This window comes from Sus scrofa, chromosome 2 (genome assembly GCF_054392235.1).
Source record: "Sus scrofa isolate SSC_HxYL_T2T_F1_AM1 chromosome 2, Sscrofa_HxYL_maternal_Yorkshire_Landrace_v2.0, whole genome shotgun sequence".
Taxonomy (NCBI): Eukaryota; Metazoa; Chordata; class Mammalia; order Artiodactyla; family Suidae; genus Sus; species Sus scrofa.
Window position 1 is genome coordinate 37,687,536 of NC_139384.1, and position 26,170 is coordinate 37,713,705.

Genomic DNA, 26,170 nt, shown 5'->3' on the forward strand with positions numbered 1-26,170 from the left:
ATTTCTAGTAATTTTTACACACACTCAATTATAAACACTGAATGGATATTCTCTACTCCATTTCTTCCTACTCCTTAGCCACATACTTCAAATTGCAGAACGTTTCCTATTTTGCTTTAGCTTCTATACTAAGCAAAATTTTGATGGTGAGTTATATCTAACTAGATCCCATGATCAGTACATATTTGTATCAAATATATTAATTACAATAGTTTTTAATCTTTTTTTTTTTTCATTCTCATTTCTCAACTTCATTCAAGAATTTGCCCCACATGGAGTTTCTGTTGTGGTTCAGTGGGTTAAGAACCTGACATAATGTCTGTGAGGGTGCAGATTCAATCCCTGGCCACACTTACGTGACTGTGGTATAGGCCTGCAGCTGCAGCTCTGATTCAGCCCATAGCCTGGGAATTCAAATATGCTGCAGGTGCAGTCTGAAAAAGAAAAAAAGGGGGAAAAAAAGAATTTGGCCCACTTCTTTAGTTCTAATTCTATTTGGCTTCTGTTCATAAACATATATATATATATATATATATATATATATATATATATATATACACCCCTAATTATTCTAAATCATAGCTTTGCAATTTTCCTTTTGCATACTTATTCCTACTTTCCTGGACAATTAGCAATTGTTGATAATTCTGGAGTCAGACAAAGATTTAAATCTTGCCTCTTCTGATTATCAGGTCTATACTCCCAAGTTATATAATTTCTCTAAGCTTGAGGTTTTTGTTTTGGATTTGTTGAAAACATCTGCAAAAATGTTGTGAGGATTGGCTATCACAGACTGTATTTTTAGCACAGAAAATTCCAAGATAGTAATTATTATTGTTTTTCATGACATTATTACTAATAATCAGACTTCAGAATTCCACACTGCCCATAGTTGACCAGCCTGCTTCTCAGTGGACCTGACATTGTTGCTTAACAGTGAAGCAAAGTAAGGGAGAGTGACTTAGCCACTGCAGCCCCCAGCACCCTTGCCATATGGCCTTATTTATTGACTACAATAATAATGAAAGAAAAACAATAATGAAGGCAAGCTTGTTATCTGGACAGAAAACAAAGAAATGTCCCTTTGGGGAATTATGTGGAAATTTGAGGAATTATGTGATGACATTAACTAGTGGTATAGTTAATATTCTATAGAAGAATCTTTTGCCCTGAATTATTTTATAATGTTCTGTTTCTGACTTCACTTTAAAATAGCTATAACATTTTATCAATATCTGAATAGAACTGCACCTTAGATAAAAGTTGTTTTATAGTCAGAACCTTATTTAACAAAGTTATACATGAGAATATAAAATGAATTTCAAAAACTGACAAGTAGTAATAAAGATAAGAACAAGAGACAGAGCTTGACTTTGAATTAGAGGTTTTCCTGTTATTGTAACATCAGTAAAAGTATGTTTTTGCTTTTAAAGTGTAGTACAATTTATTTTTAGGCATTCTAATTTCAAGTGTATCTGGTAGAAATTAAAATAAACCTCATAAAATAATTTTCTTTACTAAAAATGTGAGAACACATCAAACTTTTGTGAAACTAGCTTTGGCTTTCAAATCAATGATAACAGTTTAAGTATTTTCTACTGAATAATGAGAACATGCTAGGCTTTTAGTATTGGGAAAGAAAATGGAGTGAAATTGTTTCAAAATGTGCTTTCTGAGATACAGGTTTCTATAATAACTGAGTAATTGTGTCAGAGAAAAAAAAATTCTCTTAGAACAATAGTGTTATTTGTGAGTGATTCTCAAGGGAAATAATGCATTCTGTGTAAACATGTGCCTGTGTCAAAATTTGGAGGGAAAAGTGAGCTGATTTAAATAGCAAGGAGGAGGAAGAATGTACAAATACATCATTTAACACTATTTCTTGATTTCTTATAAAATCTTATAGGATGTCATTTAAAACTTACTGATTGCAAGACTATTTAATAAAGGGTATTTTTTTAAGGAACTATTTGAATATATATTTCAGATTCTTACAATGTGGCACATAAGTAGTGTTGATAGATCACGGTAAAAATACATATTTACAGCTATAAGAATTTAGGTGTATATGAGCATTTCTGTGATTTCAAATTATTTTTCAATATCTTTGAAATTATTTTTTTCTCCCGCTGTACAGCATGGGGATCAAGTTATTCTTACATGTATACATTTTTCCCCCCACCCTTAGTTCTGTTGCAATATAAGTATCTAGACATAGTTCTCAAATGCTACTCAGCAGGATCTCCTTGTAAATCTATTCTAAGTTGTATCTTATAACCCCTAGCTCCCAATCCCTCCCACTCCTTCCCTCTCCCATTGGGCAGCCACAAGTCTCTTCTCCAAGTCCATGACTTTCTTTTCTGAGGAGATGTTCATTTGTGCTGGATATTAGATTCCAGTTATAAGTGATGTCATATGGTATTTGTCTTTGTCTTTCTGACTCATTTCACTCAGTATGAGAGTCTGTAGTTCTATCCATGTTGCTGCAAATGGCATTATGTCATTCTTTTTTATAGCTGAGTAGTATTCCATTGTGTATATATACCACCTCTTCCTAATCCAATCATCTGTCGATTGAAATTTGGGTTGTTTCCATGTCCTGGCTATTGTGAATAGTGCTGCAATGAACATGCGGGTGCATGTGTCTCTTTTAAGTAGAGTTTTGTCCAGATATATGCCCAAGAGTGGGATTGCGGGGTCATATGGAAGTTCTATGTATAGATTTCTAAGGCATCTCCAAACTGTTCTCCATAGTTTACATTCCCAGCAACAGTGCAGGAGGGTTCCCTTAATAAAGGGTACTTTTATTAATAATATGTGGTTCACATAATGTTTGAAATATTTAGAAGTTAAAATTGCATATAAAACTTCAATTTCTTTTTTTAATCATTTGTTTTCTCTTCCCCAATCTTTATTTTCTGGTATATGTGATTTACTATCATTCATATATTCTTTAGACAGAATCAAATTTCTGTTGTGTAATTAATGTTAGAGCATTTTCCAATCTCTCTAGTTTCTTTTTCAAGTATTACATGGAATGGCTTGCTAATAATGCACTGTATGAATATATATTTTAATCTATTATTTTAAAATATGTATTTTTTCACCACCATAAATAATGTTGTTATGAATAGTTTTATAAAAAATATCATGCACTTCTCTTATTCTAATATTTTAACATTTCTAGTAATAGAATATTCTGAGACTACACATACTAAGCTAGTTCCCAGTTTTCTTAATTAAGAATGTCACACATCATCCTTCTGCCTCCACAATATACTCTAATTTTCTCATCAACAAGAAGCTTTCAATCGATTTATACATGCACTCTGACAAATGAAGAAAGTTATGAGATGAAAAACAAAGTGAAAATTAGAGAAAAACAATGGTATTCTATGTAGTCATTAAATGGATGGTGTAAGTTAAGATTCTCTAATGACATGAAAATATATTTTAGTGTTTTTCAATATTGTATTCTTTTTAGTTTTAAAATATTCTGTATGAAAACTATTTCAAATGTGCATGTTTAAACATTCAAATATGTTTAATATTCAAATGCTTAATGTTTTATATTAACTATCTCTCTCTAAATACTAGTATTTTGAATACTTATCAATATTTTCAAAATATTTAAACATAAAAATTTACTTTGTGTATTTTAAAAATGTCTAGGAAGTGAATTATTTTGTCAAGTACTAACTGAAAAGCATTTCCTCTAGAAAACTTCACTCTTAAAAATAAATGCTTCTTTTGTTGAAGGAAGAAGTCAAAGTTGACACAAACAGTTAGAACAATATACCATGCTCTTGGATTGGAAGAATCAATATTGTTAAACTGACTATATTTCCCAAGGCAATCTATACATTCAACACAATCTTTTATCAAATTACCAATGGCATTTTTTATAGTGATAGAACAAAAAAATTAAATTTGTATGGAAACACAAAAGACCTCAAATAGCCAAAGAAATCAAAAAAGAAAATTGAACTAGAGGAATTAGGCTTCCTGACTTCAGACTACACTACAAAATTACAGTCATAAAAATGATATGGTACTAGCACAAAAAAAAAACAAAAATATAGAGAAGTGGTACAGGATAGAAATACCAGAAATAAACCCCCACACCTATAGCCAACTAATCTATAACAAAAGAGGCAAGAATATATAATGTAAAAAACAGTCTTTTCAATAAGTGGTGCTGGGAGACAGCTACTTGTAAAAAGATGAAATTAGACCTTCTCTAACACCACTCACAAAAGTAAACTCTAAGTGAATTAAAGACATAAACCTAAGCCAGATACTATAAAAATCCTTAAGGAAAACATAGAACACTCTCTGACAAATTGCAGCAATGTCTTTTTAGATCTCTACCTCCTTAAGTAGCAAAGTAAAAATGAAAATAAACAAATGGGACCTAATTAAACCTAAAAACTTTTGTACAGCAAGGGAAACCATCAACAAAATGAAAAGACAAACAAAATGCAAATGAAAAAAATGGGAGAAAATCTTTGCAGATGAAGTGACTAACAAGTGGATTAAAGATCTGGCATTACCACAAGCTGCAGTGTACACCACAGATGCAGCTCAGATCCTGCGTTGCTTTGGCTGTGGCATAGGCCAGCAGCTGCAGCTCCAATTCGACCCCTAGCCATGGAACTTCATGTGTGTGTAAAGAGAAAAATCAATCAATCAATAAACTTGCCACTATATTGTAATAATGGACTTTTTCTTAAAGAAAATTATATCTACATATATGCACAAAGGGTAGTTTTCTCTCTTAATCCAAAATTGGTAGAGAATACATCAAATTTATAATTGTGTGAATATTGAAAAAGTGATGCAACTTCCAGCAAAAAGGCAGTTATTGACAAGATTATAATTGATGGGGATAACTTTCTTGTTTAGGGAGCACATGCATTTGATTTCAAAAAATTTCTTTCCAAGACTCACAAAATGTTTTTGATGTAATAAGTGGAAGATCAAAAATGGCTACATACAGAGACCAAGCACTGTGAAAGATCCCAACCAGTCTGCCATAATTTCACAAAATATTGAAAAATTCAATACTGTCGTCCATGGTGAGGAATAGGGTTCTAATTTTCTTTAAAAACATTAATATTTAACTGTCACTTACATTAAGAATGAATCAGCATTCCCTGGAATTTTATCAGTATGATCCAAAAAACTAATTAATTTCAACACATACAGAAGGCTCTTGTTTCCTATGGTTTTGAGAAGTTCTTTTGGTAAAATTTTGAATTATTTTGATTATTTTGTTTTTATTGAATTTTAATTGTTCAAATGCCATTTAGACTTCTCAGTGGATTCTTTCACATGGGTGATTATACAACACTCTATTCACACCTAGAGGTTTGAAACGAACAATAATTTTAATTAAAACATTGTTATTAAATGAAAATATTAATCTATTAGTGTGTTTTTCAAAATAATTCTTTGAGTTTTTGTATTTCTACAGGGATATCAGTGATCCCTCAAGAGGGAAGAGGGTATTTGTTAGGGAGGAAATATGCAGCCACTTAATCACCTGAAATAAAGGAGAGAGTTCTGTTCTTTAGCTGTATTCGAATACTAGACTTCTTGCTTAGGATTTATTTGAAAAATATAAAAATAAAAATGAAAAAATTTCCTCTTCTACAGAAATGCCAGAGGCCAGCTCCGGCGGCCAGGGAGTGTACACTTTCCTGATAGGAGATGGACAGCGTGGGCAAAAAGACACAGAGACAGCTTCTTTGTGCCTTCTTTCAGGGCGCTGGACTGCTCAAATTTTATTGGCATAAGTGGTTAATTATACAGACAGTTTTTTACTACAGATTCCATCATAGTGTTAAAAGTACATTGGTCACCTATTAGGCTTTGTTTTTTGATCACATGGTACAGCAGCAATACATCATGTTTTAAAATCTTCAGCGCTTAATTAAATTTAGTGAGTACAATTCAAGGACAAACAGGTGCAGCATATCATGTGGGAAAGAGGAGACCCAACACAAACCATCTCACGGCCAGCCAATTCCTACAAGCTGAAGAAGTTACAAACACAAAAAAATCTCGTTTTCAGGCTAGTGTCTATCTTCAAAGTGTCCTTGGCAGGGAGACAGTGTGAGAAAATACAAATCAACTTAGCTAGCTACCACTAAAAGTTTCTAAAATCAAGGACAAAACTCACAGCTAGGTTTCTTTTGATCAAGAATAATACATGTCAAACTTCTATGAACTTTGTTAAAATCCTAACTCTAAAGTTTACTGTATAACTGGTTAGTAGATAAACACTATGTTTAATTAAGTTGGATTTAAATAGGGGAAAGTCCTTCAGAATGAAATTTTTATTATATTAGTATTGTAATTTTCTTAAGTCTCAAATCTCCACTGGGAAATAAGAATAATAAGCAAATAATCAGGAAAGACTGAGGAAAACTGAATAACAAATAAAACAACAGGAAAGACTAGGTCACCAGAGAAACAATCCATGTTCTCCGGCGTGAACATGGAAATTGTTTTCCTTGGAAAGCCCCAATTCTTCCCCATCAACATCAACATGAGAGCTATATAACCTGAGGCCTGCCCTCGGCTTGTACCGTACAGGCAGGCTTTTATCCTGCCCAGAGGCCCACTTTTGGCATGTACCGTTCAGGTGAGCTCCCTTCCTTGGTTAGGAACCTGCCTTCAGGTTTTTCTGCCATCAGGCAAGGTCCTTTTTTTCTGATTAGGAGCCTGCCCTTGATTTGTACCATTCAGAAAAGCTCCCTTCCTTGGCTCCTTGTATCTTCTCGGCTCTCCACAAAGCACAAAAATTCCTTCTAACTTTGATTTTAAGATACAGCTTTTTTACATACAGCTAGGAAGTGGTATAACTGAGATTTAAACCAGATAGTATAGCTTCAGAGTCTGTTGTTACTCACTAGGCATGCTACAGACAAGAAACTGTGCTATAAATGTAACATGTAATCCTGCTACATTATGTTCAGTGTTTTTAAAACATCACCTGTGTTTCATAGCTAATGAATCAAAACTTTGAGCAAATTATGCAGTGTTGCACACCCAGGGATGAAGTAGCAGAAAACAGGATATGAATAGTCTGTCAAACTCCACATTCTACACTCTAAGGCATGTTGGTTGGCCCTAGGTTTCTTACCCTAACCTTAAGTCCCTTAGTATCGTAGTAGAAAAGGCATAGAAAATTCCAAAGCCATTCTCCAGGGTTCAGTGTATAAAATAGAGTCTTAAGACCAAATAAGTGATATGAATGATCAGAACAGCAGACAAAATCCAAATGAATAGAAAGAAAAGAAAAGAAAAAAGAAAAGAATATGAGAACTATGGGATTATATAAAGTATGCCAATTTATGCATAATAGGGATCCAGAAGGAGAAGAAAAAGGGATTGCAAATGTATGTATTTGAAGACATCATGATTGAAAAGTTCCCAAACCTAAAGAAGGAAACAGATATCCAGTTACAGCAAGCACAAGAATCCCAAAAGATAGTCTAGAGTAGTGAGGGTGGCCTCATTAATACAGCTTGCAAGTGCTTTGCAGCACAGCCAAAACTCAAAAGAGCAGTGTTAGCTTCTCTCTGCCTGCATACAAAATTATTTACATAGAAATCATCCATCCCTGTCTTTAGGAAAAGAGGCTTGAAGACTCAAGAAGATAGTGAATTCCAGGTGTGTCTAGTCTCAAAGTATTCTCTCAGAATATTGAGGCATTCATATTTTAACTTACTAAGCTTGTATTAAATTGATTTTTAAATTTAGTCTGCCTCAATTCTTAGTATCATGATTACTTTTTTTTTTTTTTTGCTACCTACTGCTTGAAGGCACTTTTCATTACATCATTTCTTATTTTTCCTAATGTCCTAATGTTCACTGGTATAGAAAAAGCATGCTTCCTCATACTTGTTTTTTTAGCAATTGAAAGCAAAATAGAAACGACTGGACAACTTCTCAGCAGAAGTGAGAAATGCTATAGGAAAAATTTGAATTATGGTATTAGAGTGTCTGGTGTGGGGTGAGGGTCATATGGAGATCTTTAGTGTTTTGTCATCAAGGTCAAAGGCTCCCCTAAATGGAGTTTTTACTGAGAAAATATATTGAAATCAGCATCTCGATTTTTTTGCTTATTTAATTGACTTTCACCTCAAAAGTTATGAGATCTTTATTCTTCCTTAACAAATTATCTCTCTTCTCAAATGCTGGTATATCTCTTCTTTCATTTTCTAACTTCTATATTTGAGCTGATGACTACATTCCTTATTACTTCCTGTGGAACTTTGTACCAAATATATTCATTCTTTTTCTCTCTCTCTCTCCGTCCCTCCTTCCCTCCTTCTCTCTCTCTCTTTCCCTCCTCTCTCTCTCACACACACAATCTCAGTATCTCTTTCCTCTGATTCCTTTCCCTCTAATTAAAAGTATCTTCACTCCATTTACCTAAAAAATGGAGCTTTCCTTCATCTGTCTGCCCTTATCTTCACCACCAGATTTCTTAGAAGAATTTTTTTTTAACTTCCTCCACATCCTACCAAATTCCTGCCAACATTATCACACTTACATATCTCAAATCCACCTCCTTTCCCCCTTTTAAGCTATCACTGCCCTTCTGTTGATCACTGAGGATATGGCAATCTTCGTTTTACTTGTCCTGCCTCTAGCTTCCTGCTTTCTGATATTTTCCTCTATTTAACCACTTGAGGAATATTTCTAGAACTTTAATTGTGTCAGTGCTTCCCTTGCTTACGTTCTTTTATTGACTTCCTAATGATTTCCTTGTATGGCCTAAATAATAGATTGATCCTGCTGAATAGCATTGAGAACTATGTCTAGATACTCATGTCGCAACAGAAGAAAGGGTGGGGGAAAAAACTGTAACTGCAATGTATACATCTAAGGATGACCTGACCCCCTTGCTGTACAGTGGGAAAATAATAATAAAAAAAAAATAATAGATTGAGAGATAAACCCTGGAGAGGAAGAAATAAGTCACATCAAATATTCTTTCCACACACCTTAAAGAAATAAAATTTTATACTTGGCAATTTATGCTTAGTGATTTTTATGGGACAAAAAGAAACAGAAGGAATGTAGGTCAATAATTTCTATGTCCAGAGCAAAATACGCCCTTAGGCTTAATAAGACTAAGGCTTTGTTCATAATCACTGAGACCATATGGGGGGATCTTTCTAATTCATACCTAGGTAATTGTCAAACCAAAAATAATCAGAAATACCTTTCAGTTACTTGGTATCTGCTACTTTAGGGACATCATGAAAGCCATTACTACTGGGTGAAATTCCCTAACAATTATAATGCCAAGATCTAAACAAGAATTGGAACCAGACATAAGAATTCAATAATGAAATTTACTCCAAATATAAATATTACTTATTGGAACTGTATACAGTAAAATTTCCACCAAAGAATTCTTTCTTAATATATATTTCTTAATTTGGTGGAAGACTAGTTAATTTTCTCCTCAGATTACTACAGATGCCTTTGAAAAGAGTTCAAAGCTTATATCACAGGAATCTAGTTCCATAAATAACCTTCTTATTTGATAGTCACCAAGGTAGATGAAATAATAAAGATTTATTAATATATGATTTCAAATCATTCTTGAATACCAAGCAAGGTAGCAGTGTTAAAAGGTCATAAATTTAGTTTCAAAGGATTGATATTTGCTAGTTTAATGATATTAGGATTTAAACATGAAGATGTTTAACCTACAAACTAAAACACTGAAAAAGGATGTAAAAGCTTAAAAAAATTATGCACGTATTTATGTGCAAATATTGACATAAAAAACAATTTTAAAATTAAATATGTTGTCTCTAAAATGCTATGTCTGCTAACATGTAGAAATATAAGACCTCAAGGCCTACAAAAATATGTTTTTTTTTATTCCTATGCATTCATTGTCATCCTCCAAATTACTTTGTTCATATCTTGGGAAAATAAGTATTTAAAGTCATATGTTTAAATAAATAGCATGTGGGGAATATAGCTACATGAATGGTAGAGCTTAGAAGGAGTAGAAGGACTAGCTAATAGCAAACAGATAATCAGAAAGTAACCTATAGAACACTTACAACTGATATCTGGACTAGATGAGTGATTCTGTAATATAGAGGCAGGAAAATTGTGAGGATAAACAGACTTATTTTTATAGTCTCTTTTAATTGCCAGGTTGTGAACCACTGTTAATCACAATGTTGGCTGTAAATTAGAATACCTAGAAGCTTTTAAAATTATTTCCCAGAATTCACTCCAGCTCAATTAAATCAGCATCTCTGGGAATGGGACTTTGGCATGAGAATATTTATAGCTCCACGGTGATTAAAATGCATGGCACAGGTTGAGAATCACTGATCTATTACTACTCCAGGTGCCTCTACTGAGAATTCTTGGAAAATTCTCTCTAGCAGATTTTTGGCAAAAGAGAAATGCAAAAACTCCTTGCTCCAAACTTGGAGATGCCAAACATAATGCAATTTGTACTTGGTTACCTTCAAGCTCCAGGATAGGGCTTAATGCCCTTAAGTGACTTTAGCGTTCCTGACAAATTTGCAAAATTGGCAAGTAGCCCTTGTCCAATTAAGCAAGTTCAACAGTCATGGCCTTTAAATTGTGACGTTTAAAACAGCCTAGGGTTAGGGTGACCTAATAACATTATGTTATTTTTAATCTGAATTTCTTGTCCAAATTGTTTTTCATTCTTATATTTTATTTCTGCTGTATTTTATAGCATTTGCTGTTATAATCTCTAAAGTTAAATGTGCTCTAAGAATTCCATTGTACTTTTAAGAAAACAACTAAGCCAGACTTAATTGTTTAGATATATTTTCACATGAACAGTAAAATAAAATAAGAGCTTAATTTTGGAGGGAACAATTAGCATCCTATCAAATAACCTTACTTAAATGTTTTTATAATATTACCCAAGTTTCCAGATATGATCATGACACTGATTCCATATATCTATTACTTGCTTTCTTGGTGTCAGTGTCAGTTAGAATGATCTTTAGTAAGAATAGAAATTTTGTGATATTTTTTGTGATATTCACTCCATTTTCACTCGTATTCCCTGCTCAGTGGTAGTTGTGAAAGTGACAGCCTGCGTTCCTAGTATTGGAAGAGGAAAAATAGTGCTCATTTTCAAAGAATTGTAATTAAGCAACTAAGTAAATACATAGGTGGGAGAAAAAGACAAATCTTCTAAGTGAAAGAACTTCAAATAATTCATGTAAATGCTCTTCCCTTGATGAAATGGAGTATAATTTTTTTCCTTGACTATGGGCTATGCATAATGAGTTCTTTCCAAAAAGTACAATACAGAAAAGTGAATAGAAGGTAATTTTGCGGTGGAAACCTGACAATAACTGCTTTAGCCACACAATATCAAGGTCATCAACAGACATAAATCATATCCATAGCCCTTGTTATGATATAGTGAAAATTGCACTTTATCTCTGTGATCTTTTCTACCCAAAGCCCATAACCCCAGTTTTATCATGAGAAAAACACCAGACACATGCCAATAAGATATCCTACAAAATATTTGAACAGCATTCCTCAGGACTTCCAGAGTCATCAAAAATATGGAAAGGCTGAGAAATAGTCATAGCCAAGAACATCATAAAAAGACACAAAGACTAAATGTAACATAGTATTCTGCATAGGAGCCTGGAACAGAGAAGGGACATGAGGTAAAACCTAAAGAGGTGTGAATAAAATATATACCTTAGTTAATAATAAGCTATCAATATGGATTCATTAATTGTATCCAAGGTACCATACTAAAACAATGTTTTAATAATGGGGAAACTGGGTTTAGAACACCTGGGAACTTTCTGTACTGTCTTTGTAACTTTTCTGTAAAACTTTTAAAAATGAAATGTATTTTTAAAATACTAAGAAAATAGTTGATATATTTGTTAGCTTATTTTAAATTCATTGCTTAACTTTTTAAGAAACAAAAAAAAAAATCTTTTCAAAATTTGAAGTAGATGCCCATTATCTGTTCTTTAGCCAGCCAGCACTTCCCTGTGTTCTGTCACGTTCTAAAAGCTCATGGAAAAGAGTAGAGTGCTTTAGTGCTTATATCATTTAACCAATCTGAGACATAGGAGATAACATAGTTACTGTGAAGATTAAGTGAAATAAAATAACATAACATACAGAGCCTTCTGTGAACCCTTGAACCAATAGACTGGCACAGCTCAAAAATAACGTGGAAACAAACTATTACACATTAAACAGTTTTAAGGTAAAATGAGTGAGTAAATAATAAATATGCTTTTAAAGTTACCTATTTATAAACCTTCTCTCTATTGTAAAGACCCCTCTGATAAAAAACACATGGAAGTCATTCTTTATGTAGAACCTAATACATACACACACACACAAACTGTAATTGTGTTGTTCCTGGCATATAATAGTCTCTTAGACCGATCAAAATCTATAGGTTTTAGGGGAACTGAAACTAATGTGTAATAAAATATCCTTTTATCGTTGGGCTACTTATCTGGGATTTAGGGTTTAAGCTCTAAATATATCTCTCTGTGGCCTGTTATTACTCCTATGGTGACTTGTTAAAATACTGCTTCATTTGTGAAAGACTGACTCATCTCTCCCTGGTCTTGATAGTTCACACAGGCTTTATCCTTAAAAAAGGTATACTTACTGTATCAAAATTTTGATTCAGCCATTCTTGCAAATGGTCCTCAAATTCAGTTTAGCAACCTACTGGTATTGAGTTTAATAGAGATATTTAATAACAATCTGAAATCCTAGGTAACCCATAACCAGATAAATGATTAAATGATATCTCCAAAATAAAACTTTCTTTTTTTAAACAAACATGAGAAATATCAAATATAAATTTTGGTTTATTTGGAAATTTGTTTAATTGGACATGACAAGGAGATGCTAAAAAGTCCAGAAATCTTTCATTTTTATACTTTATTTGCTCATTCATTCAACAGATAATCCATTCATAAGAGCCTCTGTTCCCTCACTCCTTCATTCTTACCTTTTAACTCAATTACTCATGTATCAAGCTGTTACAAATGTCTCCATCCATCAACCCACTCACCCATCATCAATTTGATTTGTGCATTCATCCATTTGTCTAAACCTATATTTGCTCACTCATAAATAGATTTATCCATCCAACTTCCTAATTTTTATTAAAACAAATTTTAAGTTAGACATTAGGAAGGCCTCTGAGGTACAAAGCATAATTTCAGTGATCTTATCTATTCAAGAGAGGAGAGAAGTTTGATTTCTTTTAGAGAATTAAGAAATTTTTGCAGATGCTTTCCAAAGACTTCTGATTAAAGTGCAGTTATTATCTTTCACTTGCCTAAATCAGACTCCTTAAATAAATAATCCTTTATTCTGGCTGCAGCAGAGAAACTATCACAAGTATTTGAGAAAAATACACATACTCATGCTTCAAACTAAATGTCCCAAAGAAAAAAATCCAGCGGTTTAGATAGAGTAAGGCTGTTTTAAAATACCTGCATATAGATTTTGGTACCCATCCAGCACTGAGAAAAATTGGCTCAGAGCAAGCATATGATATAATTTTCATTCAGTACAGAATTTCCCCTGGCACACAGTTCATAGGACACTTACATATTTTAAACATTTTTAGCATCCAGTGTAAGCCCTATATAATCCAAAGAGAGAGGAAATTCAATATTAAAATGCTAAAAATATGTAGTAAATATACTTCTTTTAAAAAAAGTCCATTGGCATTAGTGAAAAGCAATATGCTTTGGAACTAACATATATCAAAGAAAACTAAGTGTTAGATTTCAAACTGATCTTTCTCCTTATGGTTTCATGAGAAAATTCTCCCTTCATTTTCTAAGAGGGAGTAATATTAAAGAAACTGTGGACCCACTCTTCATTTCTTACCCAGAGTAGTGAGGTAAATTTATGAGTGATAAGCTGCCAAGAGTCTAAGATGCATTGGTCACCCTTCTCAATATATATCAGGGTTAAAGGTATTAAACGTATTTTTCTCATGGCTTCTCTGTGTACCCTCCTTTGGAGCTTTCTTACCTATAAGAACGTAATTTTTTTGACTCCTAACCTCTGAATGGTAGGTGTACCTGCATAAGGGCCCATGGTGTGTTGGCTAGAGTCAGTTCTTGAGTTCTCTTTTCCTGGTTCTGGGATGCTCTGCATGAAGTTGTGATCTGCTTAGTAGTTAGCTCGATGCTGCCTTACAGACCGCTTTTCTTCATGCAAATATGAATTCAGGGAGTAGATTGGAAGTTGAGGAAGTAAGTAAGTTGAGGAATGCCCACATTTGGCTGTAGCTCATAACCCCTTTCTCTAATTCACCAATAAAATTGATATTAAACTTCCAAGTTCTTAGCACTTGAATCAATGTTTCAGTTTGTTTAGACCGACCATAAAGATGGAAACAGTGGGATTAAATAATATTCTTAAACCCCCAACTTCCCTGTGTACTACATACATAATTTGCATACTATTAACAGTTGCAGTATTTTTGAAAGAACATTATTCAGTTTTATTAGCAGAGATACCTCTTTCACTTTCTCAAGTCATTTCTTAATTTGGAATTACCCTCTGCTTTAGAAGAGATCGGTGTGATGAGCATTTACTAAGTCGGTCAGTTTCCTGAGTCATCCTATCATCTTCCCCCTCATCTACCATATCTAGTCCATGGATAAGTTTTGTATACTTACCTTTTAAATGTCCTTAACCTCTGCCATTCTTTTCTATATCTTCCCTTCCACATCAGCATCAAAAAACTAGTCCAAGAGTTCCCGTCATAGCTCAGCAGAAATAAGTCTGACTAGTATCCATGAGGACACAGGTTTTATCCCTGGCCTTAAGCAGTGGGTTAAGGATCCACCAGTGCCATGATCTGTGGTATAGGTCTGAGATGCGGCTTGAATCTGGCATTGCTGTGGCTGTGGCGTAGGCCAGTGGCTACAGCTGTGATTCTGCCCCTACCTAGCCTGGGAATATCCACATGCAGCAGGTGTGGCTCTAAACAAAATAAACAAACAAACACAGTAGTCCAGGTTACTCATGTTTCCCATCAGGAGAACTTGAGTAGAGTAGCTTCTCAATAACTTAACTGGTATTCTCTTATTTGCTTTATTCTCCCATTCTGAAAAAAAGATGAGTATATTTTATTTTCATCGCTACTATTTTGATTATGAGCCCTTAAACAGCTATAATAAAAATACTTTAACGATTTTCATTTGCCCAGTTTTAAAGAGGAAGATTCTATTTAAAAATACTCTACAGAACTTACATTACCTGGGTTGTATCTGCTCCTTGGGTTGTATCTCTCACTGTCATCTCCCTCTTTGTTGATATTTTACTTTGCTGTGCAGAAGTTCTTTTATTTGATGCAGTCTACTTGTTTATTTTTGCTTTTGTTGCCATTTCTTTTTGACATAAATCACAGCAACATCTTATTTGATCCACTTCCTAGAATGAGGTCAATAAAAACAAGAGCCAGTGGGACCTAATTAAACTCAAAAGCTTTTGCACAGCTAAGGAAACCATTAACAAAAACATAAAGACAACCCACAGAATGGGAGAAAAATTTTTGCAAATGATGCAACCAACAAGGGCCTAATCTCCAAAATATATAAATGATTCATGCAACTCAATAACAAGAAAGCCCCCAAAAAACCCAACTGAAAGATTGGCAGAAGACCTAATTAGAATTTCTCCAAAGAAGACATGTAGATGGCCAATGAACATATGAAAAAAAACTCAACATCACTAATTATTAGAGAAATGCAAATCAAAACTACTATGAGGTACCACCTCACACCAGTCAGAATGGCCATCATTAACAAGTCAACAAATAAACACTGGAGAGGGTGTAGAGAAAAGGGAACCCTCCTTTACTATTGGTGGGAATTAATTATTTTGTCTTTTGTCTTTCTAGAGCTGCACCTGTGGCATATGGCGGCTCCCAGACCAGGGGTCTAGTCGGAGCCATTGCTGCTGGCCTACACCAGAGCCACAGCAACATCAGCCACATCTGTGACCTAAACCACAGCTCATGGCAATGCCAGATCCTTAACCCACTGAGCGAGGTCAGGGATTGAACCTGCAGTGTAATGGTTCCTAGTTGGATTTGTTTCCACTGCGCCATGATGGGAACTCCTATTGGTGGGAATTTAAATTGGTACAATCACCATGGAAAGCAGTATGGAAGTACCTCAGAAAATTAAATGTAGAACTACAATATGATCTAGCACTCCTATTCCTGGATGTATATCAGCACAAAACTTTGATTCAAAAAAATACATGCAGGAGTTCCAGTTGTGGCTCAGTGGTAACAAACCTGACAATTATCCGTGAGGATGCAAGTTCAATTCCTGGCTTTGCTCAGTGGGTTAAGGATCCAGTGATGCCATGAGCTGTGGTGTGGGTCACAGACCCAGCTTGGATCCTTTTTTGCCTTGGCTGTGTAATAGGCTAGCAGCTTTAGCTCCAATTTGAACCCTAGCCTTGAAACTTCCATATGCCATGGGTACAGCCCTAAAAAGCAAAAAGAAAACAAAAACAAATACAATACATGCACCTCTATGTTCATTACAGCCCTATTCATTATATAGATACAACCTAAAATGTCCATCTACAAATGAATAGATTAAAATGTGGTATATATATATACAACAGATACCACTCAGCCATAAAAAAAAGGACAGAATAATGCCATTTGCAGCACTGGAGATTCTCATACTAAGTAAAGTAAGGCATAAAGAGACAAATACCATGTGCTATCACTTATATGTGGAATCTAAAATATAGCCCAAATGAACCTATCTGCAAAAAAGAAACATGCCATGGAGATGGAAAACAGACTTGTGGTTGCCTTGTGTGGTGTGGAGGGTAGTGGGATAGATGGAGTTTGGCATTGGTAGATGCAAACTGTAACATTTAGGGTGGATGGACAATGGGGTCCTACTGTGCAGCACAGGGAATTGTGTGATTGGGTCATTTTTCTATGCAATAGAAATTGAAGAAACATTGTAAATCAACCACACTTTAATAAAAAAATAAATAAAAATAAGAGGAAAGAGACTAAAAAATAGAGATTTGTAATAAAATCACAACCAGAACTAAAATAAAAACTTTTTTACATTTCTTAAAAAAAAAAAAAAGAAAAAGATTATGAGCCTGGATCCAAGCTCAGTAAGAAAAATTGCCATGACCCCTTAGGGAGGTCTATTATGGGAAGAGTGGGACATATATATATACATACATTAATAGTTTTAAATATTTAAATATACATACATTAATAGCTTTAAATAGTTTTAAGTATTTGTCATAAGTGGATTGCATTAGTAAATTTCCTTATTTTTCTATGAGCTATCTAATAAGTTTTTTCAAAATATGAACTAGTAGCAAAATATAAATATCAGATATAGCTAAATATCATATATGTAAGTAGTAAATATTTTATGCAATAATTTATGAATCAGCTATTTATGGTTTAGAATACATTCCTTAAGTGTCTGCTAACGTATCTCCCAACTTGGCAAGGACATCATCCTCTTTAATTCTCAAACCAGCAAACTGAATACGAGTAAGAGAAACATGAACAAATTTATATATTGACTCCGGACTAAGAGAACTTCCTAAAGAGAATGGCATTTGGCGGTTGGAAAGAGAACAACTCATTGCCTCATGGACAGTAAAGCCTCAGTAAATATTATCTGAATAAATAAATGAATAAACTTGGAATTAATAGACATATTGAAATTGTGTGACCCTATATAAATGCCTCAATCTCTTGGTTTACTTTTTTTTTTCTTCTTTTTGCTGTTAAAATATGATAGATGGGGTATATTATCTATAAATTCTCCTGGATAACATAATCTTTAGGGATTCTGTACATCTGAAAGAAATCTGAAGTTGCTATGGAGAAAAATCATGTCTGCATATACTTTGGATTGGCATGGCACTTGATAAGCAACAGATATGTTTACATATACATATATAACAGATATATCCTAATATTTATATCCATAACTTTTATCTGGCAAGTGATTAAAAATAACATTGCAAAACTGATTTTTAGCCTTTGAGCATGAAGTAATGAGATCCAGAGTCGATTTGACATGTATTTCCTAGTTATATGATGTATAATTCAAAACCTGACCAATTATCTTTTAAAATAGTACAGTTGATTTCAAAGGTTGGAGAGAACAGGAAAAAGGTCCAATCTGAGTAAAGGTCTCTCTCTTCACATCTTTGCCTGCTCTGTAGATAAGATATTCCATATGAAAAAATAATGCTTTACTATTGATTTGAAAATGCACCAAATTCTGGTTACCTATTAATACATTTCAATATCACTAAACATATGTTACCCACAATGAATGTTCAGCATCCAGATTGGAGTATTTTCAAGTTCTCAGACAGATGTTTGGTTCCACATACTAAATAGACATTAAACTATAAATTCATTTTAGTATTAAGTAGTTATAAACGAAAAATAAATCAGAAAAAAGTACTGCTATGCATTTCAATATTTTATAGTATAAATATATTGAAGCAACTAGAAAAAATTCAGAGATAATATATAATCTATGCTTTTATAAGGAAGAAAAAATATAAATCATTCATTAACTTAGGATCTAAAAAAATATAAGAAAGGCCAAATTATTTTCTATAATACCAAAGAAACCCCTCTCCTAGGCACTACAACCCTGCTGTTCACATGAGTATTGTGAGCTCCCTGTGAACAAATGGAAAAGAATAGAAGACAGTCTGTATTCACATATTTCTAATCAAAACCTTCTTGTAATATTTAGGGAATGCACAATCTATATTTGTATCATTATTAAGAATATGACAAGTGTAGAAAATAGACTCTACAGAACCATGTAATGAAACTAGAAAAAAATACTAAATTATATTTAAGAACCATTCACCCTATTATTTTATCTTATGGAACACTGACCACAATTTCTAAAATTTTAATATTCCCATTCATATCTTCAAGGGTATTATTAATTATTTTTGTCCTTGTTAGGTTTTATTACTAAGACCTATTACATTTGCACTACTGTCAATTATCATTTTCTCATAGGGATGTTCTCCCCCAAATGTAAACATAGAAACTTCTGAAATTCCTATCTTCCTGTCTATTATCTATCTATGTATCTATGTATGTATGTATCTATTTATCATCTGCCTGTTTGCTTTCAGTCAGAAAATCTTGGGGGGGGGGGTCATGATTTTATAAAACATACTGCCCACTCTCAAATACTTCCTTTTGTTTATCCTACATTTGGCTTTTCAACATATTTGGTGAATAAATGTAATTTCACTTTGCCAAAACCCTTTTAATAATTAGTCATACAAATTCTTCACTATTTCCTTTCCTGTTAAAACATTCTCCTCCTTTTTCCTGAAAAATGTATGCCTTCCCTTAGAATTTTTCAATTCATCTAATTGATTTTGTAGTAGAGAGCTCAGAAACGTTAAATGTTAGTGTAGTGCTTTTGTTTGCATTTTTCTGAAATGTGGCATTAGATTAACAACATATGTTTTGTGTCCAGGATGTATTTTCAGAATCCTGCATATTATAATAGGTGTTATGTCTATTTTAGAAGATGGACACAAATCCAAGTTAGAACATACCTTGGTGTATCTCGTATTCCTGAGATAGGAAAAAAAAAAATCACACTATGAGTTACATTTCCCTATCAAATAAATTCCCTATCTGTAGAGAATCATGCAAACCAAATGTATTTAGGTTTTTGTATTTATGCATTTATGAGTATATTTATTATTTACTTATTTTTAAGAAGATCTTTAAACCATTTGCTTGCCTCAGCAAGATGGGAAAAAAGAAATGTTGGTTGATTAAGATTCATCAACAACCACAAGTTCCTCAATCTGATAATTGGTTATCATGGCACAGATTAGCAGAACTGACATAAAGAAGTTATAAAAATTCACTAGAATGGCAATGGAGTGACAGATATTAATTATGACTGACAGCTATTAAACAGGTTGATAAAAAATTTCAGACAACTTCAACAGTTCAGAAAGCAAATGACAATGGAATCCTTTGATTAAACATCATTTCTTAGATACATGACTTTAAAACATTTACTGATGCCAGGGATTTGCAATTTTTCTTCTTATGAAAATGTTTAAAATTGTGTTAGGAAAATAGGCTAAAAATCATCTGTTAGGAGTAAAGAATAGTTATCTAAGGTAAGTATCTGAGGTTCAAAAGAAAAAATTGTACTAATATTGTATTTATCTGATTAAAATGAGAAGAATAAAACTATAGCTCATCTCCTCTGCATGGATGGCTCCCAACTTGTTTCATGACAATATGTGTAATTCAGGCTTTTGAAATTTAGAAATAACAAACACCATTGTTTTAAATTTAAGAATTTATATGAAACCAACACAAATTTTTAATGTAGCAGTATAGTGATTTTATTCAATGAAAAGCTTTGATTAACTAATATCCTATTTATTTAAAATATGGAAATTTATAATACATTTATACCATTTTTGTGGAAATGTAACAATTAGCATGGCATTTATTCAGAATGCCAATACTGAGGACATTTTTGAATTTTAGTTACAAAACCCTTGGCACTGAGAAATTATTTTTATTCTTAGAGCAGTGTCGGCTTAAAGTCAAAAGTCCAGGTTTCTACATTTAAATTTATACAGCATAAATATTTATATAAATCATGTATAATATATTACATATATTTTCTTCTTTTTGTCTGAAATAGCATCTAATTAGTGAAAACCACCATAAATTTACTTATTAAAATATCCTGGATACTGAATATCTTGTATAACCTACACAAGGTTTATCAGGAATTCAGTGTTTGTAAAAGCCTCTAACATTTTTGAGGCTCATTGAACTTTTTTTCTTTTTTTTTTTTTTTTTTTTGTATTCAGAGGTCTTCTTGACTCTTAAAGACCATCTACTTCACTTCTCAGATCTGTGTATTCCCTTGCGTTGGAACTCCTGTAGATCTGGTGACCCTCAGAATCTGGTACCCCAGACCCAGATTTATAGTATTATAGTATAGATTCATAATATTAGCCATGTCTTCTTAACTATGAGCATCTAAACCAACTTCAATATCAATTCTATATTTATCAATTCACATTATACTTAGACTCATGCTGTATTTATCCTATCATTGTTGTGGGTATAACATTTTCCGCTAATAAATGGAAGTAATTAGAAGTAGAGAACTTTATATAACCCACAGGCTTTTGACCTGATACTGGGTTGATGGCAATAAAAAGTATGACATTGAATAAACATTTTTATATTCAATGATTTTAAAAGGAAGCAAATTAGTTGAATAAAGGAATTATATACAATTCTATACAAACTGAATAAAAATGGTTGAATTAATATATCACATATAAATGTTCTTAATATCTTCTGATTTTTGAGTAAAATTTTTTTTCTATACTATATTTTATACAATGTAATACTGTTTGAATAAATTGGCTGTTTTTCCACTGAGGCCAAGGTTTACCATACTAAATGCTTGTTTAAAAACTTTATTTTTGATTTACAATATATTTGAAATATAGTTGATTTTTATCAAAGTTCAGTTTCAGATGTATAGCAAAATGTTTCAATTATACATATATGTCATTTTTATATTCTTTTCCATTATAAGTTATTACAAGATATTGAGTATAGTTCCCTGTGCTATACACTAGGTCCTTGTTGTTCATCTATTTTTTCTGCCATATTTTTATTTTTTAATTTTTTTAGTTTAAAGTTTTATTGACATGTAGTTAATTTACAACATTGTGATAATTTCTGCTGTGTAACAGTGATTCAGTTACATACACACACACACACACTCATTTTTTTATAGATTCTTTTTTTCTCATACAGATTATCACAGAATTTTGGGTAGAGTTCCCTGTGCTATATAGCAGTTCCCTGTTGGCCAGTCATTTCGTATACCACTGTGTGCATGTGCCAACCCAAACTCCCAGTTTTTCCCTCCATACCACCTGTTCCCTTTGGTAACCATAGTTTTTTTTCAAAGTCTGTGATTCTCTTTCTATTTGGCAAGTTCATTTTTATCCTGTTCTTAAATTCCACATATAAGTGATTCCATATGATGTTTATCTTTTTGTGGCTGACTTAATTCACTTTGTGTGATAATCTCTAGGTACATCAATACCATTTGTTTAAAAATAATGCCAGAGAATCTCAGGCAAGCAGGTCAATATAGGGCAAGGTAAAAATTGTAAGTCTTAAATAAATTCTAGTCATGGGCCTCGCTATTCCTTGAGACATGATAATACTGAAAGAGGCCAATTAATAACCCTACAGTGGCCTCTAAATGTTTGAGTGAAGGAAAGAGTCAGAATTTTCTCACTTTAAATGAAAAGCTAGAAATTAAGTTTAGTGAGGAAGGTATGTTGAAAGTGAATGTAGAGTGAACGCTAGGCTTCTTGTGCCAAAGGCTTAGTCAAGTTGTGGTTGGAAAGGAAAAGTTGCTGTAGGAAATTAAAAGTGCTTCTCCAGTGAACAAGGGAAGGAGGAGGAGGTAACGCAGTTCTTTTTGCTAATATGGAGAAAGTTTGAGAGCTCTGGAGAGAAGATCCAGCCAGTCACAGCCTTCCCTTAAGCCAAAGCCTAATACAGAGCAAGGCCCTAACTTCAATTCTATGAAGGCTGAGAGGACTAAGAAGCTTTAGAAGAAAAGTTTGAACCTAGCAGAGGTTGGTTCATGAGATTTGAGAAAAGAAGCCATTTCTATAACTTAGAAGTTAAAGATGAAGCAGCAAGTGCTGATGTTGAAGTTACATCAAGTTACTCAGAAGACGTAGCACAGAAACCTAATCAAGGTGGCTACATTAAACAATATTTTCAATGTCGATGAAACAGCCACATATCAGGAGAAGACAATGCCTAGGACCTTTATAGGTAGAAATAAGTTACGGCCTGTTTTGCCAGCTTTAGTGGACAAACTGATTTCCGTGTTGGGGCAAATGCAGCTAAGGACCTTCAGCAGAGCCAATAACCATTCTGAAAATTCTAGGGTCATTAAGAATTATGCTAAATCTACTCTCTCTGTGCTCTGTAAAAGGCACAACAAAGACTGGATGATAACACATCTGTTTACAACATGGTTTACTGAATACTTTAAGCCCACTGTTGAGAATAACCACTCCGAAAAAAGATTATTTTAAAAATATCACTGCTCATTGACAATGGACCTGGTCACCCAAAAGCTCTGATGGAGAGGCACAAGAATAATGTTGTTTTCGTGCTTGCTAACACAACATCCATTCTGCAGCTCATGAATCAAGGGGTAATCCTTAAAGTCTTATTATGTAAGAAACACATTTTTTTAGTTTATAGCCATAATTAAGTGATTCCTCTCATGGATATGGGCAAAGTCAATCAAAAAATCTTCTGGAAAGGATTACCATTCTAAACGTCATTAAGAACATTTGAGATTCATGGGGAGAAGTCAAAATATCAACATTATCCCCTATTTGGAAGAAGCTAATTCCAGTGTTCGCAGATAACTTTGAGGGATTTAAGACTTCAGCAAAAAAATGTAGATATGGTGGTGGAAATAGCAAGAGGACTAGACGTGGAGCCTGAAGTTGTGAATGAAGTGCTGCAGTATATAAAACTTTAATGGATCAGAAGTTGTTTTTTTGAGACTGAGCAAATCAAGTGGTTTCTTGAGATGGAATCTACTCCTGGTAAAAATGCTGTGAAGATTGTTGAAGTAACAGCAAAAGATTGAGGGTATTAACTAAACTTGATTGATAAAGCAGCAGCAAAGTTTCAGAGGAATGAGTCTGTAGGGGAGCAAGATGAACCACAAGTAATGTCTCACTGGCAGGAGGATGATTTTAGGATGATTAGTTTTAAGAAAGAGAAGCTCGGGAAATCTTTGTTTTTTAAACCTCCCCCTTGGCTGACTATAGAATCTAGATAAAGGGCTATTCCCCAAATAGAGCTGTCACCAGAAATATCTGAAAATAATTTGGACTATGTGTGGTGGGGGAAAAGTTGGCAGGGCCGAGAGATTAGAGTTCATTCTGTGTCTGCCTAACGTTTGTTTACCAAGTGTTTGACATTCCATCTGCATATCAATTGCCTTCCTCCCCTTTGAATTTCCAAACCTTCTACATCCTCTTTTATCTTTAGCTGAAAACAGTATTTAAGGTGAGGGCTTTGGTCGCTTTGCTGAGTTACTCAGTTTTCCTAGGTCTCTGCCCTGTATATATGTGTTGTTAAACATCTGTTTGATTTTTCTCTTGTTAATCATTCTCTTGTCAGTTTAAGTCTTAGACCAGAACCTAGAAGGACAGAGGAATACTTCTTCCTCCATAACAGTATGGATTACAATTAAAATACAATATCTGCAGTGTAAATCATATAGATATTAAAAATAATAAAGCACACCTACAAATAACAGTCCTGAAAGTTGCCTGAATTTCCTTCTCATATAAAAATTGCAGAAAGAAACATGTGGACTATGATTTTATTTCTCAAAAAATGATTAACATATTGTGTGTGTGTGTGGCTGCAAGATATTTGATGATGTGGAGAATCATACAACTGGTTGTAAGATGAATACAAATCATTGAAAATTAATGCAAAGTACAGGGATTAAATATGGAATTAAAACCTCTATAATATGTGTTGAAATACGTAATCATTAAAGAAGCATGCATCAAATAACTAAATTTTAAATGAAAATCTTTGTGTGATTAAATGATAGGAATGTAACTTATCTCCATCATGATTGTTATACATTTAATAAAAGTAACATTTTGGTGTAGTGTTCATAATTTAAACCACCTTTTCAATATAGTTTTTGAAATTTAAGTGATGTTAAGAATAAAAATAGATAATAGCTAAAAAGATATGTTAGTATTTTGGAAGTATACATATAGAATAAAACATTTAATATAACTATAATTCTGTTATTATTACTGTTTATATTTTGGTCATGTTTCTAAACCCAAGCTTACAGCTTAATTTATGTCTGATTTTTCTCTCCATATTTAGTGCCAGAAATAGTATTACTAGGGTCATTGTTTCAGATGAAATTTTGTTATTTTTACTTTATAAAGACTATCATAACACTAAAAGAGTTAAGAAATCCAGTGCCTGAGGAGCATTTTTTTTGTTGTCTTATCTCTTTTGACAGAAGCTGGACATCTTAAATCTGTATCTTGAAAACACCTTAAGAAACTACCATATTGATTTGCATTTTGGTTCCAGAGAACAGAAAGGAGACAACTTTTTCTGTAAGTATGATGCAATAATTTCACTCATGCTTATTTCCCTGCTGTTTTGACACCCCTGAAAACTGCAGTGGGCTTACACAACACAACAGTGTGTTCCTCCAGCCAAGTAGCAATTTGAGCCAAACAGGACTGTGGTGATGGCTCCTATTTTGGCACTTCTCAGAGGCTGAGGGCCCCGCTAACCTCAGGGGTTATTTTCCTCAAACAAATATACTCAGGGAAGGTTCTCAGTGAACAGCACAAAGGAGGTGTTCAATAAATGTGCTGAATGTGTAAGTTCAATACAGTGGGGTACGTTGTGGCTTAAGTGGGAAGTCCTCTAATATAAAATACATATTTGAAGTGTCACTAACCAAATTACTTGGTGGACAGGATGAAACATCAAAAGCTGCCACCTGAGTTCAGAAAAAAGTCAAGAGATTAAAAAGAAGCATTGGAGTGCTGATCTCTGTGTCAGGTTCCTCTGCTCTGCTCTCTATCTCTCTGCTCTTGCCTACACACAACAAGGATTTGGTGGTACAGGCCGAGAAGCACTATAGTGATGCAGGTGCCACAATAGAACCATTGGGCTCCTCATGCAAGGATGGGGGCTGTCTGGTGGGAGGTTGTTCCAGCTGATAGGTGCTGCAGTGGTGTGGGGATAGACCCAGTGGTCTTGCAGTGCAGGGATGGAGGCAGGCAGTCTCTCCAGTCAGGAGAAGTCCTGGGTCAAAGGGAATTTCCCCAGAAATCCACACCACTTTGTGTGACAGCTCTGACCTGGGCTCTTTTAATGAGCTTTTCTGGTCCTTTGCCCTGAGCAAAAAACATTCCTGTTGGTTGTCTCAGAGATGGCAATCTT

General features: G+C 33.7%; 1 long non-coding RNA gene across 2 annotated transcripts in view; it reads left to right on the top strand.

Moving 5' to 3' along the window:
- The window catches only part of LOC102166247 (uncharacterized), a 463,609-nt gene that overhangs the window by 251,562 nt on the left and 185,877 nt on the right, over positions 1-26,170 (top strand). For both annotated transcript variants that reach the window (XR_014837150.1, XR_014837151.1), the window contains one exon: positions 25,230-25,329. This is a non-coding gene — a long non-coding RNA (uncharacterized LOC102166247). The remainder of the gene's footprint in view (positions 1-25,229; positions 25,330-26,170) is intronic.